Here is a 20,462-nt window from a genome sequence, read left to right as displayed (position 1 = left end):
GGCAGGGACTCAGGCTGGGCTCAAACCAAGACTTGAGGATGGCTTCAGTTCAGGCCTATGGGGACTGGGGCATCCTTCCAGGGTGGAAGAAAAATTTGGTTTTGATGAAAAAGTGACCTTGTGTTTGGGGGCCAAAAATAGACCAGGCCCACCTGGACTCCAGTCTCTGGGACCCTACAGCCACACAGGACTCCATCTGTCTCCTATAAACTCTCTCTCACTACTTTCAAATACTATTTTGGGGACCAGCCAACCTTGGATCCTGTAAAGAGGAGGAAAAGCAGCCCTTCCAGAGGGGAGGAGAATAAAGGAAAAGAAGAGAGGAGAAAAAGCTGCTGAGAGAGGAGAAGGAGGAAGAATCGGTGGAGGTCTGCCCCTCCAGATTTGCTCCTGGGCCAAGAGTAGGGTGGGGCTCAGTATAGATTATAGAGCAGACTCTGGGACTGGAGCATTGTCCAGAGTACTTTGCCAGTGCTCAGGCAGCCCTGGGCCTGGGGGTCCCTCAGGGACAGAGACAGACAGTCATGTCTGTTGATCGTGTTTGGAGTAATGAGAGGATGGCAGACAGTGACAATAGTTTTGGAAGCAGAGCTAGTTCAGCTGGTCTGGGAACCAGGGGAGGGGATGTGCTAGAAAGGAACAAAGTGCTGATGATTCAAAATGAAGTCAGGGGGATGGTTGGGGGAGTGAGCAGGGGTGGCGGGTGGATAGCTGGCTTTAAAGCATTTACCGTGCAGACAGTCTGGGCACAGACCAGATGAGTGGCAGACGCAATTACGTTTTCCATCCTCGAGCTGTGAGCTGCCCAGGGGAGCATCTTGCAGATGCATCGACTGGGACTCAATGGTTCAGACCCTTCTGTTGACAACTGAGTTGGGATCAAAGGCCAGTGCCTTGAAATTGAGGGTGGAGAATGCAGGTTTCAAGCCCCTTCTCCTGCTCAGGCATGAGGACCATGTAAATTCAGCAGTGCTGCCCAGCTGCTCAGCACTTAGACTGATCTCTCTCCCCAGACCCACAGGGATGGGAGCAAATGAGAATTTCAGAGGCCCCCAGTCCACCCCAACTGAGGGTATAACTAGACCCACCATCTACCCAGAGCTCTTCATAAGCCAAAGCTGGGACGGATCCAGGGCCTGGGAGCAGTGACAGGCAGGGCTTGAGGGGCCTCAGCCACAGTTACCCATGCCCTACTTGCCCTGGGCTGAAACTCTGCCCCTGCAGCCCAACTGGTAGCTGCTAGCTACATGTGGCTATTTCCATTTAAATTAATTAAAATTGAATACTGCAATTCAAAATTTAGTTCCTCAGTCAAGAGAGCCACATTTCAGGTGCTCCATAACCACATGGTTCCCATATTGGACAGCCAGCTAGAGAACACTTCCACCATGGCAGAAAGTTCCACTGGATAAGCTGGTGACATCTAAAAGTAACAACATCAGCATAAGAATGAACGCCGCATGTCTTATACCCTGCACAGAAGAGGGTTTCTTGGCTCACATACGTGGTCCCCTTTCTCCAGTAGGGCCCTTCCTCCTCACACTCTGGGCCCCTCCTCCTCAGACGCTGGGCACCCTCCTTTCCCATTCTCATCAGCGGTTCCTGAGCAGTGATATCTCTCTTGCCTGCTGACCTCCAGGTGGCCCCCTGCCCCTCCTGGGCCCTGGCCCCGACGCTCTTCTTCTATGAAAGTGGGGCACAGGAGAATTGTGTGTAACAAGAATTGTAACAAGTATGGCTTCCCTGGTGGCTCAGCGGTAAAGAACCAACCTGCCAACACAGGAGACCCAGGTTTGAGTCCTGGGTCGGGAAGATCCTCTGGAGAAGGTAATGGCAACCCACTCCAGTATTCTTGCCTGGAGAACCCCATGAACAGAGGAGCCTGGTGGGCTGCAGTCCATGAGGTCTCCAAAGAGTCAAACACGACTGAGCAACTAAACAACAACAAATCGCAGTGTAGGGTGTGTGTCCTGGGCGTCTGCCTTTTTTCCTACCCTGGTGGCCTGGGCTGGACCGAAGGCTCCCTGTACCCACCTCGTCTGAGCCCAGACCTTGTCCTGAGTGAGCAGGCCCTTGTCCTCTCCTCAGAGCATTCCCCAGGCCCCTGGAGCACCTCTTTCCTAGGCCAGGAGTTTCCACAGTTCCCCTAGCGCTCCAAGTCAGATCTTACCTGACTCCCCCGTCCAGATGTCTTCCCCACACAGCCCCCTGCTCCTAAGGCTAAGGAAGGGGCAGCTATTAAGGCTAAACCAAGGTGGGCTGTTGGCCCAAGCCCTTCAGTTCTCATTAGTTGGTGTATTTCTCAGGTGGCTCTTTCCCACCCTCTATCAAATGTCCTGGGTGACTGGGGGCACATGGCCTAGATCGCTGATGGATCACCAAATCCGTTTCACCTCCTTCCTAGACACACAGCTATGCTTCACTTTCCAGTTTCCCTTGCAGTTTAGCACATCCTTGGGAATGAGTACAGGCCAATGGTGTATGAGGCAGTGCGCACCACCTCCAACCCTGACCACAGAGATGTCCCAGGTCGGTCTCCATCTGTCTTCTCTCCCTATCAGCAGATGCTGGGACACAGGACGACCTTGTGCTGAACATGGCAAAGCCAGGCCACCTGGACCCTTGAGTGACTGTGTAGAGCAGAACCCCTCCCCCACAACCTGGGCCTGCGTCAGAGCGAGAGGGGCGTTCACACATGCACACACTTGCCCACGGGGGTGCTTCACATCCGACTAGAGGTGTTCCTCTGGGCTCCCAGCTCCCTGTGCTACTTCTGGTTAACAGGCAGGGCATGTCTGCCTCGAGGCTCTGTGGATGAAGGAATTTTTCTGTCCCCAGCCATTTCCCTGCCCACGTCACCTTTCAAGTGCGCCTATAAATTGCTTTGGACAATCTTGCTCCGGTCCTCAGGCCAGAAAGACCATTTCTGCTCCTGCAGGCTGGTTAATGACTTGGCTGCTGCCAGTTGGCAAGCTTCTTCCTCTCTCACTGTTGAAAAATGAGCTGAGTGATGGTCAGGGGAGGGAGCAAGGACCTCAGTTGAGAGCAGCCCCCTGTCTCTAAATTATGGAAAGAGGTCCCCAAATTCCTCCCTCCCCGCAATCCTTGCAGGTAGAAGCCTCTGGGTCAGCAAACTTTGATTTAAATTGCAGAGATTAGATTTGAAGCTCAGAAGGACCCTGTTTGATTTGACAAAGAGGCCCAATGCACTGCCAACAGAAGGCCTTCCTCCTACCGTTTGGCAACTTCAGCTGCCCCACCCCAGGGCTGACAGCCAGTGACAATCTCCATAGACAGTGGCATGGGTCTGGGGTTTCCCCACTTCCACTGCTCTCTGCTCTCTCCTGGTGGGGTCTTCATCGAGGCATATGCTCCAAATAAAGACAGCTCAGTCCAAACGGCATTCAAAGGAGTTTCTTTAACTAAGTGTTCATCAAGACATAAATGAACAGCTGCCTCCCGCCTTGAGCCTGATGCCTGGATTATTCATTCCTTTTGATTTAAGATCCTCCTTTTGGATCCAACGGGAGCTGCTCCTTCCACAGCCACCTTAGACTGTAATGTCCTCCCAGCAGCATGCCCCCTACCCTGGTCTCCCCAGCATTTTCCTTATTTTGGCTGGGTAGGCATGGCTCTCTCTTCTCCAGTTCCTTTCTTTCCTGTCCTCTGGACAGAGTCTCTGGAACACTACTTCAGGCTTCTCTCACTTCTAGCCAATTCCTTTCCCCTTCTTGTCCTAGCAGGCTTAAACTTATTTTGTTGGCTCCTCTCCATTTTACTGAACTTTCCTTAAAATATCTCCTTCCTGTTTATCTATCTCTATTCCACCATGCTCTAAAAAGTAAGCAGATTTTGTCTTTAGCAGCATGCCTGTTTCTGGTGTCACCCAGGGCTACCTCTTTCCTTGTCACCAGCATCCACCTTGTCTAGTCTCCAGCCCTCAGGTGTTATTGTACACATGATTTACTGACTGTGTAACATGTGCCAGGCACTGTGTAAATGCATCACCTGCATTTTTTTTACCTCATTCTCACAATGCCTCATGATAGCAGCTACTATTATCCCATTTTAGAGGTGAGGACACTGAGGGAGGCCCAGGGAGATTGAGTCACTCGCCTAGGGTCACGCACTTTCAGTGGGAATAGGGATTCCGATTAAACTCTGTCATGCTCTCTACTCAACTCTGCTAACACACACCTCAAATCAACAAACATTTAGCAAAAGCTAGGCTTGGAGAGTAAACAAAGAGAAATAAAACAAGATTTTGTCCATACCCTACAAGGGGTCCACTTAATGCCAGAAACAGATGTGTACATACATGTAATTCTTGGAACCCGTAATGGATAAACATAACCACAGTGTCCTGAGCAAATAGGAGAAGGAGTAACTATTGTCATGACCCATATGAAGCCCTTTCAAGAAGGTCTTGTTTACCTAAACAAAAATTTAAAGATAGGTGAGAGTATATTTCAGGGAAGGATCCTTCAGTTACAGCAGGAAAGTGGGAATTGTTGCAGAGCATCTTAGATGTTTAACTCTTGGGTTCTGGGTCAGATTCTTGATTTTGACCTTGGGTAAGTAACCTAATGTCTTGGAGCCTCAGTTTCTTTATTTGTAAAGTGAGGAGATACTACCTGCTTCATAGGAGTGTTGGGAAGCTTAATTGTTCAAGTGAAGGATTGAACACAGTATCTGGAATGTTTTAAGTGTTCAATGATTATAATTTCCACATTCTTTCTTCTTGTCACAAAGTCCCCCAATTCTGTCTCTTGATGAATATTATTTATTGAATATCATCTTAGAGTCAGGTGGCTTCAAAAGGTTAACTCAGTCAGTTCTCAGAACTAGGCTGTACATTTTGTCTGGCATGGTTGGTTGTCATTGTCTTAACAGACGAGGGAGCCCAGACTCAGAAGGTTCTGAAATTTGCTCAAGGTCATCAGAGAGACTTTCTCCAGGACTCCAATGGGCTCTGCCGGGCTCTGCAGAGACCTTGCTTTTTCCTTTGCATGAGTCACCAAGAAGTCCTGGAATGGAGTTGCTGAGTGGAAGTGGAGGCATCAAGATCCCGGGGGACCTTGGATGACATTGGGTCCCAAGCTGAAGTATCTGTGGAAGGTGAAGGCCACTAGGCATTCTCCTGGTGGCCCCACAAATACTAAGCTGTCTTGCTGTTTACAGTGGGGACAGGCAAGCAGAGCAGCTGATTTTCCTTGGAAATGTCTACGATTCTGGCAGAAGCTGCCCTGCGGGTGTTAACTATCTTTGCTATAAGGCAATGGGAAGGCAGTGGGAGTCAACATCTTATTGGAATGAATACAGAATTCAAAGATAGTCGGACATGCATTCAAATCCCGGCTCCAGGGACTCTCTTGGTGGCCCAGTGGCTAAGACTCTGCACTCCCAATGCAGGGGGCCTGAGTTCAATCCCTAGTCAGGGATCTAGATCCCACATGCTACAACTAAGAGTTCTCACGCTTCAGTTAAAGATCCCACATGCCATAACTAAGACACGGTGCGACCAAATGAAAAAAAGAAAAGAAAAATCCCAGCTCCAAGTCTCAAGCTGGGTAGCTTGGGTGAAGTACTTCCCACTGGCCCTTGGTTTGCTTGTCTGAAGACAAGGATGATCATAATCACCCAGCCTCCAGTGACTCCAGAGAGTGGTCACTAGAGCCAGTCAGTCAACACATGGGGCTCAATTCAGAGTCAGGTAGACTTGGCATTCGTAGTTGTTGAAATGAACAAGGGGGTGTTTGGATGATTCACTGCCCAAAGGAGGAAAACAAACCTAAGATCCGCCTAACAGAGGAGAGCAGCCTGTTCTGGGCCCCTACTGGGGAGTTCTTTAGCGCCCCATCCCCTTCCCCCTCATCACTTGTTTGTGGTCTACACCACATACAGTTTTCATGGATCATAAAATCCTCCAAGTTGGCCCCATGTGAGCCCTTTGATGACATCCTCACAGCTGTCACCCAGCACCACACACAGAGAACACATTAAGTCCCTGCTGAATGACTGAGTCAGTGTTGGGGTACCTGCTTTAGTCCCTGCTTCCTGGCCTTTACAGAGCTTCCACCTACTAGTACTTGTCCTCTCACATGGAATCCATTCCTTACCCAGGCCTTTTCAAACAGGAAACTTCTCCTGGGCCCCTGGCCACTGTTTCCTTTCAGGCCTTCATCATTTCCCAGGTGGCTCAGGTTGTGGATTTCAAAGCAAGGCCACAGAATGTGCACTCCAGACTGTTTTTTTCATGGCTTCTGCCAGCCCTGCTCTTTCTCATCCCTGAAAAGCTCTGGCTGGAACCAGATGCCAATAGGCCAAAGTCCCTGTTGCCTGGCCCTTCACAGCATCCAAGCCAGGAAACCAGGGGCTTCCCTGGGCCTGAGGGACCTCCTCTGGGCAGGGGACCAGAGCCCAGCAAAGCACTGCTTCTTTAGCTGCTGTGGCTGCGTGAGGCCTGGGCTGCATCCCAGAGAATGAGGGCCCAGCTCTGCTGATGGGAATTTCAGGGGCGCAGGGCTGCACGGACCTTAAGAGATCACCAAGCTCAACCTTTCTGTTGTCCAGAGCAGGACAGTAAGTGCCAAAGAGGCACAGCAACCAGAATAGAGTGACGGCAATCTAGGGGCAAAAGTATGCTGGGCCATAGCCCTGTTCCCCAGCCCTGGGTTATTTCCTCCCCAGAGTTCCCAGTACCTAGACTAGAAGATTCCAAAGTCTGGCTCCCACCTCTTTCTTTCAGGGTCCTGCTCTTTGGTTTTTCAGGGGAAAAGAAAGCTATTTAGTTTGTTCTTTTTTCCAATTTCAGATTAAGAGACTGGAAAGAATAGTATCTATAAGGAAAACACTATTATGGTGCCCATTTGATAGATGAGGAAACAGATGCTCTGAGATAGGAAGTGTCTTGCCCCAGGTCTCCCAGCTAGTGCTGGGATTCCAACTCAGGCAACTGCTTTATCACATCACATCCCTCAACCTCAGATGCACTGGCTGCTCCTTGGAGCCCCAGAGGCCAGAGTAGGGCTAGGAGAAGTCAGCCCATCTCACACCTGAGGTTGGGTAATATAAGCATGGCCAGAAGTGAAGCTGGGAGGATGTGGGCAAAGTGAAATCCCCAAGGAGGGAGGATACTCCTAGGTTTGGGCAGCTCACTGTAGGGATCCAATCACTTTCTTCAACATTCATGGATGAAGATTCTAGAAGCAACTGAAAAGGGCAGGAAATTTCCTTTCTCTGGTTCCACTGTTCTCTGAGCCTCAGTTTTTATGTTTTTGTTGTTTTTAATCAGTAAAACTGGGGGCTCAGATTAGTTCTCCAAGATCCCTCCCTTATTAACAGCCACAAGGAAAACACAATAAGGAGCACTGTGCCAAATCCTCAAGCAGAAGCATCGGTGCCCACCATCCCACGCTTGGAGATGAGGGCCTGCATGGTCCCAGCTTCAAGGGCTTAAATGAGTGGAGAAAACACACAGTCTGGAAGAACACATAAGCAGGTCCTTGACTTCCCAAACAGGTTAGAAGGGCCCTTCTAACCTTTACAGGGTCCATGGGAGGAAAACTGAGTTTTGGGAGTGGCTTCTTCCACATTCCATCCTCCAGATACCCTCTCATTCCAGGTCTGTTCCACCTCCCTGATTTCTCAGCCCTCGAAGACCTCAACAACCACTGTTTGAAGGTGGAGAGACCTGCTTTCCCCAGATCCTGGTGCCAAGGGATGGAGAAGGGTGTGGGGAGACTCCCCCTCCCCTACCTTCCAGGGCAGCGTCCCTGCAGGACGGGTTCACAGTGCCCAGACTAGCAGCACAGTGGACCTCCCCTCCTCACTGCCATGTGCCGAAGGCCTCTCTTCCACTGCTGTGCCGGGAAGATGTGCCCACCAGGTTGGGAGGAGGTGAGGAGGGCAATGCTCTGGCTCCCCTCACCCCTCCACTTCATCTGTATAACCGCACCACCAGTTTACAGAAAAGGAAGCCAAGATGGAAAATGACTCACCCAAGATCTTATAAGATACAGGCGGCAAAACCAGGACACAAAAGCAAATCAGACTCCAGACTTGCCACCTCTCCACTGAGCGACCAGGTTTAGCATCCGCTGACTCGTGGCCAGCCACGGAGCCCTTCCCCCTCCCCGGAAGGAGGTTTCCACCGGCCCTGAGAGCCTCAGCCCTTACTGAGATCACAGGTTCTCTCTGAAACAAAGCACCTCACTAGACCCTGCCGTGGCCAGCCTTCTTTTCTAATACACGGCCTGGGATGTGTCCAGCTGGAGGACACCTCTTGATGGAACGAGTTCCCTTCAGCTTTCCGCCAGCCCCAGCTATTATCCCGGGTTCTCAATCTCATCCCTCCTTCTGCCAGTCCAGAAGATCTGGGGACTTCGATGGCATTGCCGGGTAGCATCTGGAATCTCACAGCCCTTGCTGGGAGGCCCAAGGTGCCCACCCCTCCCTTCCCGCCCCCGCCGGAACGCTTGCGGCTTGAAAGGACCGAGTGACCCAGTTTATTCAGCGGGGAAGCTTTGCTAGTGAGCTGCGCAGTTCGGCATCGGTGTGTCTCTCCTGCCCCCTGCCGGTCGCTGGGCAGGAGGTTCGCAAGCGCCGGCGATCCCTCTTGGGGCCGTGGCGAGGATTGACTCTCAGGCCTGCAAATGTTTGCTGAATTGACTGAGTGAGTGGACTGTTTACAGTTCCAGGCTCTGGGGGTCTAAACTGACCAAAGAGACGGGGACTGCCCTTGGCCAAACAGTGAACTCACGGAGCTGAGTCTGGGCTCCTTGGCGGTCCTTTTCTTCCTTTCTGCCTGCCCCTCCTGTCACCTCCCTCACCTCCAGGCTGCATTCCTAGGAAGAACTAGAATACCCCAGGCTCAGGCCACCTGGACTCTCCCCTCCTACCTGATTACAGTTTCCTCTACCCCTTTGAGTGGTCCCAGTTCTCTATTTGAATGCCTCCACTGACAGCATACTCACTACGCGAGTAGCCTTCCCCACGTTCGGAGAGGAATAATCAAAAGAATTGTCTTCCTTTCTTCTAAACACTAAATCTGACTCCTGTTACTTCCACTCAGAGACCCAGTTGTTATTGTTTCCTCTTGGGTGAGCCAGGCCCAAGTCTGACCTGTCCAGCCTATGACTACCTTTCAGCTTCTTGAAGATGGCAGTCACATCCCTGAGACTCTTCCTGTCTCCTCCCAAACACACTGGGTCTTCATTTCCTGAGACTTCTTTAAAAGGGGGAGTCTTGAAAATCAAAAAGCCTGGGACACAGACAGTGACTCTCCAGTGGCGGAAGTCTAGTCTTTAGTCTAAAGACCTTGTGAAAGGTACCTATCTGCTGATCCTAGGAGAAGCCCTAAATAACAAAGAAGGATGATTCTTTAATCACTACTTCACTGTGTTTTAGATTCAGAATTCACAAAGCTCTTTTACAAGCATGCTATGTCAGTTGAGTGAAATTATTTTCATACCCATTTTGGGGATGAGAACAGTGAGGACTCAGAGAGGAAAAATGTTGTACTCATGATCATACCGTGAACAGAAGATAGCTGACACTCACACTTGATCTTCTGATTCCAGGTCTAACATTCTTTCCATAAAAGCATTTGTTGTAGCTTCTGCCTCCTGGGAATGTAAAAAGATCAAAAAAGGCAGAAAAAAAGTATTGAGTACTTACTGTTTGTCATATACTGTTCTAAGTGCTTGCGTGTGTGCATACTCAGTCACGTCCAACTCTTTGCCTCCCCAAGGACTGTAGCCCACCAGGATCCTCTGACCATGGAATTCTCTAGGCAAGAATACTAGAGTGGGTTGCCAGTTCCTCCTCCAGGTGATCTTCCCAATCCAGGGATCAAACTTGCATCTCTTGAGTCTCCGGTGTTGGCAGGCAGATTCTTTACCACTGCACCACCTGGGAAGCCCTATTCTAAGTGTTGAATATGTGTTAATGTTCAAAACAACTATATAAGATATGTATTATTGTTATTCCCATTTTACTTCCCAGGGTTAGTAAATTAAAAACCCAGCATTCTAATCCACATAGTCCAGCTGTAGAGCTGGCTCTTTCAACCACCCCCCTCACAGCTCCACACTTGTCTGGGTTTGTGCTCACACCTTTGTTTCTCCCCATGCCTCTTAGCTGGTGAATGACACTGAGGAGAAAGTTTGAGGAGCATTCTCCAGGGGCAGGGTGGGGAGACCTTCCTCCAGAGGCAGGGTAGTAGCTGGGAATCCAGAGGCTCATTCAGACCCCGGCTCTGCGCTCTCCAGCTGAGTGTCCTTGGGCAAGGCAGTCAACCTCTCCTCCCCTCGCTTTCATCATCTGTAAAATGGCAGTAACTCCAGCACCAGCCCACTAGATTTCTGTGGGTTGTAAGTAAACTTTTTGTGCGTTGCTTGGAGCAGTGCATTTTATTATTAAATTGGAAGCTTGGCTATTTGAGCTGACTGGGGCAAAGCCTGGAGGATGGGTTAAAGCAGGAGACAAACTGTGGGGGCATAGGGAGAAGGGTGAGGGAGAGGAGGGAGGAATGATGGAGGATTTGAATAACTTTTGGTGGGAGCTGACCTTTTCAGGAAATCACGAGTTCTTTGAATTAAGAGGATCTTTCTTCGGCATCTAACCCAACTAGGCAGAAGAGCAGGCAGGAGTCTCAGCCAAAAACCTCAGAAGACCAGGAATTCCCCATTTCCTGTGACCACGGGACACCTGCAATAAAATGAATGACACTAGTGGAGGCTGGGGTTGGGAGAGGTTCCCTTTGCCCTCTTAGAGGATCTTGACAGCAGGGATATTGAGTCCAGATGCATTTACACCTGGCCTCAATTTGGTTTCATATCCTGTGAATTCTTAGAAATGACTCAAATCTGCTGCAGAATTGTATGGGTTCTAGGCTGATAGCTATGTTGATAATAAGAGCCAACATTTATGGATTCCCATGCACCAGGCACAATTCCGAACACTTGCTTGCGAACTCTTTTAATCTGTACAGCACTGCTCTGACACTGGGTTAGCCCCACCTTACCTAGGAGGAAATGGACACACGAAGGTTAAAATATTGGGCCATCATCAAGCAACGAGTAGTGATCAGAGAATGAGAACCAGGCCTTCTGACTTGAGAACCAGTATTCTCAACACAAGGGAAAGCCACTCATTTCAAACATGATTGAAATTGTATATTGAAAAATTCTTTACTTTGTCTGAAAATTGAAGTGGGTCTTGAAAGATTTTAGAGAAGCTGGTTTCTCTTAGGGTGTGTGGCAGCATTTTCTCAGAACCAAATGGTGCCATGGATAACACCCCTCAGCCCTGCAACAGTATCTGGTGCCTGTTTCATGCCGGGCATTGCACCAGGCCCTGGGGATGCTACACGGAGCAGCACAGACTCAGCCACTGCCTCGTCGTGTTTACAGTCTGGTGGGGCAGAGACACTGGCTGGGCATGGGCACCGCCCTAGACCGCTGGGGAAAGGGCACATGGCAGGGAAAATTTTGCATCTACGTGTGTAAATGTAAACCTGTATCACATGGAAAAACATCTTTTCCTAAGATTATTTCTCACTGAGTGTAAATAATGGACATGGACTCAAATTTCACTCAGAGAAAAGAGGTTCAGTGCTTACTTCCAACCTCTTTTAAGAGGCTCAGAGTTCTAGACTCAAGAAGGCTTCTGAAACTGCATAGTTCCTGAATGGATAAAGAGGGTGAGAAATGCCTCTCGGGTGTCCAGTGAGCTGGTGTAGGAGTACCTTCATGGTCCCAGGACCTTACAGTGTCCCTTTAGAAAATGACAGTTCACACACATTGATGATGTGCCTCAGTTTTAGTAATGGAGTCCTCTTGTTAGGAGCCCTGGCTTTGGTGTCAGACTGACATGGGATAAGTTACTTCTTTCCTGTAGGCATTAGTTTCCACTCTATGAAAGTGAAAGAAAAGAAAGTGAAGTCGCTCAGTCGTGTCCGACTCTTTGTGACCCCATGGACTGTAGCCCACCAGGCTCCTCCATCCGTGGAATTTTCCAGGCAAGAGTACTGGAGTGGGTTGCCATTTCCTTCTCCAGGAGATCTTCCCAACCCAGGGATTGAACTCAGGTCTCCCGCATTGCAGGCAGACGCTTTACCAACTGAGCCACCAGGGAAGCCCCTCCACTCTATAAAGTGGGTCAATAATAGCATCTACTCACAGGGTTAATACGAGGAGTAAATGAGTTAATGCCTAAGAAACACCTTAGAATCATGTTGGATACATGGCAAAGGTTCAACCAGTGTGAACTAGTTTTTGCCTAAGACTTCAACTAGCAAGGTTAGGATATTGGGATGAACATGTTTTTATCTTAAGACATGACGTAATTGAATTTCTTTTCTTTTTTTGGCCATGTTGTATGGCAGGTGGGATCTTAGTTCTCTGACCAGGGATCAAACCCAGGCCCCTTCTTTGGGATCATGGAGTCTTAACCACTGGACTTCCAGAGAAGTCCCTTGAATTTCTTTAAATAAATACTTTCCTTAAGTTGTCTCCATATAGTCTTTTCTTCTTTTCTTCCTTTCCTATTTACCTTTTTATGTGCATTATCTAATTTTATAGACTTTCAGAGAGAAAGGTCACAAGATACAAACTTGCTTGGAGTTTCTTATGTGAAAAGAGAAGGAGATATGGAAATTCTCTCCAGCATTCCTTGGTTATTTATAAAATCTACCCAGAGGGAGAAACAGAACTCTAAATATAAAAACCATGTGAAAAACTTCCATTTCGGGAGCTCCAAAGTGCTTTATTTTTAATTTATTGTTATGATTGTGGAGGCTATTGTTAGATTTCAGACACTGTGGGGTGATGGGAAATTCCCAAGTGAATTTTGCCTACAGCCTTTCTGGGTCCAAGGGAGGAGGGGTTGCTGTGAGTGGCCTTCAGAGCCCAAGCCCACAGAAAGCTGCTTGAGTGGGGCTTCCGGTGGTGCACTTGCCAGGAGTGGAGGAGTGGAGTGGGGAGGAGAATGCCCTTCCCACTGCCCAAAGCAGTAATGAATCTACAAACGGAAAGATGCTCCTCTGGGGGATTCCCGCCCAGGTGTGCCCTGCGTATAAGAAAGCTATATCTGGGTTCCTGATCCTCTGAGGGCAGGAAAACAGCTCATGTTCCCACAGGATCTCAGAGAACACAGACATTTATCTCCCTCCCTTGACAGTGGCTGGAATGCTGCCTCTTCAGGCAAAAATAATTGCTCACTATAATTACACTTGGCATTTGGGCAACACTTGGTGGCCACTCATTAGGTAAATGTACACAACACCCCATGAGACCAAAGGATCTCTGGCTCTGCTTTGTGGGTGGGAAGAAAGGGATGGGGAGTAACTTCCAACTGTGGCTCAAGTTGGAGTGAGCTCCTGCCCAGCGCCTGCTCCCACACCAGACCCAGCACAGCAACTCTGCACAACCAGTAAGGTTTTCTTATTCTAAATAAATTTCTTAGTTTTCTTATTCCCCAGAAGGACCAGGCGGTGGTGGTTTCCTACACCATTCATTCTGCTATGGTATTGGATATTGGAAACAGTACCCTCTGAGCAACCTCAGCAGTAACCAGAGGCTCTGGTTAATCTATCTTCAAGCATCTCTTGAGCTCCAGCTGTAAGTATGTGGAGTACTTATCTCTGTGCTGTATTTACTCTGGGCTGATGTCCTGGGGAAAAAGCAAACCTCCTTTCCTCCCTTGAAGTGTGCATACCCCAACTTGGGGGCATCTGTGCGTGCTTGACTGCTTCAGTCATGTTCGCCTCTTTGTGACCCTGTGGACTGTAGCTGGCCAGGCTCCTCTGTTCATGGGATTTTTCAGGAAAGAATACTGGAGTTGGTTGCCATGCCCTCCTCCAGGGGATCTTTCCGACCCAGGAATCTAACCTGCATCTCTTGCATTGCAGGCAGATTCTTTACTGCTGAGCCACTAGGGATGCCCAATGCGGGTGGAATGAGGCAAAATAACCTACAGGAAATAATCAGCATGAAAGCCAAAGTGGAGAGAGTGATATGGAATGGAGCTTGTTGAAGATTGAATGAAAGAGGGACTTCAAATTGAGCCTGGGAGCACCAAGGAAAAAGTGAGCTGTGGTGAATTGTGTGATTGAAGGGACAAGGGCACCAGTGAATGTGGAGAATGTGGGGGACTCTGCTGCCCCCGCCCCTGGGAATGGACACCTGGAGCTGTCAGCCACTTCAGGTTTTCTTCACCTGCAGAGAGCTGCCTTACCCAAGGTGACAATCCTTTCCACAGTGGCCATGACTGAACAATGCAGAAATATAAAAGACCCTGCCAGCTCAGTTCATTGTGGGACAACTTTGAAGGCCACAAATTAGTGGAACTTTCTAGCTCCAGCACTCCCCGTGGGGTCAGCTGGAGTTGTGGTTGGGTCTGATTGCAAGTCCACTTTTTCTTCCTCCCAATCCAAGTTATTCCTCTTTCCTTCCGTGGGTGTCGATCTCAAAGTCACTATTTAAGAAACACCCTGCATGCTAAACTCTTTTCCAGGAACCCACTATCAGAAAGTTTGGTAAATGGACTTCCATTAGGAGCCCACTCCAGAATGTTGATCAGGAAAATGGGAAGTGTGCTTTGGGGAAGACTAGCCAGCCTACAGCATGTAAAATGGGTGACAGCAAGGGAGAGGGTGGAGGCGTGAAGATCAGCTAGGGGACCAAGGGGTGAACAGGAGCTGGCTGGACCAAAGGATGGCAGGCAATGAGGAGAATCCTAGAATCAGTAATGAAGAATAAGAAGAAAATTCAGGATTTGGTAGCAGATTATTTTTCAGAGAAAGAAAAGTTGGGACCTCCCTGGTGGTCCAGTGGTTAAGAACTGCCTGACAATGCAGGGAACACAGGTTCCATCCCTGGTCCAGGAAGATCCCATATGCTGTGGGACAACTAAGCACCACAACCACTGAAGCCCATGTACCCTAGAGCCTGTGCTTTGCAGCAAGAGACGCCACCACAATGAGAAGCCCATGTACTGTGGACTTAGAAGCTTCTAGACAGCAGCCCCTGCTCACCACAGCTAGAGAAAGTCCACACGCAGCAATGAAGACCCAGCACAGCCATAGATAAATAAATAATTGATTTATTTTAAAAAGAGAGAGAAAAGTCAGAGACAAAAGAGTTGGTCTTTTTTTTTTTTTTTTTTAAGTTTTAAGCATTACTGAAATAAGACTATGGGGTGAAGGACTGTTGTCATAAATTCTGTCTTAACTTGAGTTTGAGTTGACAACAAGACTTCCCAGTGAGATGTCTTGTGGGCAATTGTGTATCTAAAACAAGAGAGTAAATAAGAGGTCAGGATTGGAAATCTTGATTTGGGAGCTATGTAAGTCTGTATCTTTCAAAGATGTCAGAACAATATCTCCCATTGCACAGGCTGTTCTACTTTGTGACCTGGCTACTGGCCCCATTGAAAAGTGGAGTGTAATTCCCTTGTCCTTGAACCTGAGCAGGCTAGTGGAAGCTTTGATTCATAGAGTGGAAGTTCTGCTGGTCAGAAAAGGCCCTACAGCTTCTGCCTGGTTGTCTTGAAATGAAGCCAGATGCCTTGTGAAAAGTCTGACTACCCGAGACTACACTGCCAAGGAGGCCGTGTGTAGCAGATGACAGCCAATGTCAACCGCCAACCAAGCGAATGACTCATCTTGGACATCCAGCCCAGATGAGATGACTAAAGCCCCATTCAATATCTGACTGCAACAACATGGGACATCTCAAGCTTGAACTGTCCAGTGGAGCCCTTCTCAAATTCTTGATCCAAGACTCTTTTTAGCTGCTAAGTGAAGTGAAAGTCACTCAGGCATGTCTGACACTTTGCAACCCCATGGACTATACAGTCCATGGAATTCTCCAGGCCAGAATACTGGAGTGGGTAGAGCTGTTCCCTTCTCCAGGGGATCCTCCCAACCCAGGGATCAAACCCAGGTCTCCTGAATTGTAGGTGGATTCATTACCAGCTAAGCCACAAGAGAAGCCCAAGCAGTGGGTTAATTTGTTACATAGCAATGGAACAGGGGTCACTAGCACAGGCGAGAGCAGGACCTCACCATTGTGTCCTGTATAATAAGCTCCCGATCTGTTCCATGACACTGCGTCCTGCCTCACCTTCCCTATCCCACAATCACTCACCTTCCATAGAACTGCCAGGTTCCTTCTTAAGCGGTTCCCAGATAATCTGATCAAATTGCCTCTCTTCTTAAAAACTTTCCACTGTTCCGAATGGCCTGCAAAGGTCCTCAAATTTCAGCATGCACTATAAAGTGGTAGGGTGATCAACGGTAATGACCATGGGGGTGACAGACATTTGGTCAAATGTATTCTGGATGTGTCTGTGAGGGTGTTTCTGGATGAGATTCACATTTGAATTGACAGACTGAATAAAGTCAATCAACTTTATTGGCCCCTCAATGGGGGTCAGCCTCATACAATCCAAGATCTGAACAGAATAAAAATACTGTGTAAAAAGCAATTCCTGCTGCCTGATTGAACTGGGACTATGGGATTCCCTGGTGGCTCAGATGGTAAAGAATCTGCCTGTAATGAGGGAGAACTAGGTTCGATCCCTGGGTTGGGAAGATCCCTGGAGAAGGGCATGGCAACCCACTCCAGTATTCTTGCCTGGAGAATTCCATGGACAGAGGAGCCTGATGGGCTACAGCCCATGGGGTTACAAAGAATCGGATACAACTGAGCAACTTTCACTAAGGAGATGGTCTTTTCCTGCCTTTGGAATCAAAACTGAAAAATTCTCTTCTTGGGTCTTGAAAGCCTGTTGGCTTTTGGACTAGAACTTACACCATTGACTCTCCCAGTTCTCAGACATTTGGATTCAAACTGAAATTTATACTGTCAGCTCTTCTGGGTCCCCAGCTTGCCACCTGCAGGTCATGGGACATAGCTGTATCTATCTGTATTTATATCTATCTTTACATCCTCCTGGATCTGTTTCTCTGGAGAACCTTGACTAATACAGGTGGAACCTGGAAATTTGCTTTATAAAAGGAGATCTCCCAGGTGATTTTGATTCTGACACCATTTGACAAACCCTCACCTACAGGATACAGTCCTTTCAGCCCAATATTCTGCTCCCACTTTTGTTAAATATCTCATCACCACTACCCTCAAGAAGACAATGGCTTTGCTGTAGAACCTCTGTATTCTTTATTTATATACTAGTTTTTATAGTTTGAGCTTTAATTTCTGTCATTTGTATTGTGAAAATAATAATTGTATTCTTCTTGATATAAAATATATTAAAAATCTGTAAATTAAAAATTTATGTAATGTGCTTTTAAATATGCATGTGCATAAAACTTATAAATTAAATAGCAACAGTAGGAAAAAACATTTCTTTCAGATCAACATCCCCATCCCCTTCCATGCTTCCAGAGAAGTTGGTCCTCTGTCCCAGGCTGGGTTCCCTGAAGATACCCTAATCATGCTAGTCTCTCTGCCTGGAAGGCTTTTTGTTCTTTTAATGTATATTTATTGACGACTCAGCCTGTGCTATGCAACGTATCCCTCCCTCCGAGAGAAAAGCAATTGATTCTTTCTCTGAGGGCCACAGCCCCTGAGTCTGTACTTGTATCATAGTCTCCTGCCATGATGTGTTAGTTGTCTACTTTCCTAGGCTGTGAAGCTTCTCAGATCCAGGATTGTATCTTGTTCATCTTTGTATCTCAGTCACTGGCACAGTGCCTGATATCCAGTAGGAACTCAATGAATGTTGATGAATGAGTTCATAAATGAATGATGATAGTCCAGTGTCTGGCACATCACAGGTGATCAATAAATATTGGTTGAAATGCTACTGAATTGTAAGTGCAGGTCACAGAAACAAGGGCAGGAAGAATTTCAGGAAGGGTTTCTTGAACACAGTCAAAAAGATATCAAAAGATCAAGGAGGATGAACACTGACGGGAAAAATAAAACATTGGATTTGACAAAAAAGGAAGTAAATCCTAGAAAAAAAATAACAATTGACAAAATGTTTATCACAAAACCAAGAAGCAAAGATCAGTATTTACTTGCCTTCAGAGTGTTAGTGTTGCCTCTTTAAATCCTGTGACTGGGTAAGTTCCTGTGAAGCCTGAAGTTTACTATGCCACTGTCTTCACTAACTACCTAGTTAAAATGCCCTTACATTAACCATCATAGCTTAAAAAGCTTTCACTCACACTTGAACTTGTTTAACTATAGTTGTCTTTCCTAAGATGGGGCCACTCACTAGCTGAAGGGTTATCATCACAGTTATTTTCTCTCTCCATTCATTCTTTGATCACATATTTATTCTACTACAAACTGAGCTGAGGAGAGTCCATCCTTCAGCTAATGGAGCAGATTGTATTCATAGAGCTCATTTGTACTTGTAGCTTCATTTTTCAAATTCTAAATCCTACATATGCCTGGATTCCCAGAGCAGTTTAACTACTGGGAAATTCCTCTCAGGAAACAAAACACTTCTTACCATCTGCTGAACCAAAAACATCAGCACGGGCAGCTAGGTTATCTCCCTTGAACTCCCTTGAGTTCGTCCTAGGGAACTCTGGTTTACATTCTGTGGTCAAATTAAGATGAAGCCTTCTTTACTGTAGAATTTGCTACAGTCTTTTTATTTTTTTCCTTTCTTGCCAGAGTGTTTTATATGCAAAGATACATGGGGGCAGGGGTGGAGGCTTGGACTATACAGCATAAAGTGTTTTCTAAACTCATTTGACTTTTTATCTCGGGACCATTTTATGGGATATTGGGAAATACTGATACAGATTATGTTCATTCATTCATTCATCAAACAAAAACTGTGTCAATTATGTGCCTGATGGTGTGCTAACAACTGTGGATAAAATGGTAAGTAACCAGACACACACAGTATTGTCCTTATGAAAACTTGGGGGGAGAAAAAGACATAAATCAAATGCACTAAATTGTAAATCAAATAATTACAACAAATGTAAAATTGCAATTGTGACAGGTGCAATGAAGGAGAGGCACATCACATGGCAAATGAGAGCCTATAATAGGGGACTTCAGTTTGATCAGGTAAGGCTGCCCTGGGGAGGTAACCTGGAAATGATCCCTGAAGTATGAGTAGGAGTTCACGGTGATGAGGGTAGAAAAGAGCTTACGCCCTGGGAAGGGAGTGAGTTCAATGAGTGTGTGGGACAGAAAGAAGGCCAGTGGGAAATGGAGAGCAAGATGAGGCAAGAATGGTAGAAAGGGCCAAACCATTTAGGGCCTTGTAGGGCATATTAAGAATTCTTATCTTTATCTGCAGAACAATGGAAACTATCATATTTATTCTGGAAAGATTGTTTAGAGTTACACAGTAAGGAAATTTAGGGTCAGAACCCTTATGAAACATTGCTTGGACTTAGAATTCTACCCTGTGCATTCTTTATAGTCTGGAATTCTACATACATATCTCCCCTGACTACCCCAGCCCACACTGAATTCTCTTACCACTAAACTTCTATACTTGACTTAAATTTTTTTTCATTTTAATAATTCAGTGACAAATTTTAAATGTACCTGATTTTTGTTCTCATCCAAGCAAATTCTTGGTAGGGTTCATGTCATACAATTTCTCTCTGTACTTTCCCTATGCTGGGTACATAGACCATACTTTGAAAAAGACTGATTAGTTAAAGGAGCTCATAATTTTTAAAATGTCATGGAAATACTGTCCATGGTCATGGACAAACATATGCAAACACTTGTAGAAGTCTTCTTTTGTTTCCACTAGGTTATTTACAGCTGTGTCGAGGGGCTGGGTTTCCCCAAAGCTGGTTTCTTGCTAATAGTGGGCTCAAAGAGATGCCTCATGAGATCTCAGAACTTTATTGCATTTCTGTGAGAAAATTTATGTACTAAACACACCAGGAAATGTAGAATCTACAGCTTTTTGTCCAATTGAAACACAGTTGGTGACAGAAGCACTGACACTCTATCAACTTTATAACCTCACCAGTGTTTATAGGTGGATGGAATTTGACATGAAATATGTAGGAAGACACACAGGATATACCATCCAGAGCTCTTTAAATTGGAATCTCCACCTGACATAGGAGCAGCAAGAGGATTTTGCCTAATACTCAATAAGGAGCAGCTAATAAAGCTTTTATCTCCTTTGACTTTAGAAGTTTTGTCCAATCACTGAGAATCTGTGAATTCCCATCTCCATTGCAAGACAGCTAATTTTCACCTCTAAACTGCCTACAATCAAATTAAATACTTTCTTCCAGTTGTTATAAACTACTGAGATTAAAGTACCATTCTTCAAGTAGGCAGATACTAACACAGTTACTATATATATTCTATGTTAGTGACTTAAAGAATTGTTTATATCATTTGTTATAATTTTCTTGTTATAAAACGTTCCCTGTCAGAGTATTTTATCTGTTCATAACACAGAAAGGGAGAACAGATATGGGGGGCAATCTG

At 46.8% G+C, this 20,462-nt stretch overlaps 1 long non-coding RNA gene across 1 annotated transcript in view; it reads right to left on the bottom strand.

Annotated features, from left to right (window-relative positions):
* The window catches only part of LOC122436562, a 62,422-nt gene that overhangs the window by 35,121 nt on the left and 6,839 nt on the right, over positions 1 to 20,462 (bottom strand). Inside the window, exons 2-3 of the long non-coding RNA XR_006268041.1 lie at positions 10,570 to 10,710; positions 9,535 to 9,626 (exon numbers count right to left, since the gene is read on the bottom strand). This is a non-coding gene — a long non-coding RNA (uncharacterized LOC122436562). The remainder of the gene's footprint in view (positions 1 to 9,534; positions 9,627 to 10,569; positions 10,711 to 20,462) is intronic.

The sequence above is a fragment of the Cervus canadensis genome, chromosome 2 (assembly GCF_019320065.1).
Source record: "Cervus canadensis isolate Bull #8, Minnesota chromosome 2, ASM1932006v1, whole genome shotgun sequence".
Classification (NCBI taxonomy): Eukaryota; Metazoa; Chordata; class Mammalia; order Artiodactyla; family Cervidae; genus Cervus; species Cervus canadensis.
This window is presented reverse-complemented; position numbering and strand designations above follow the sequence as displayed.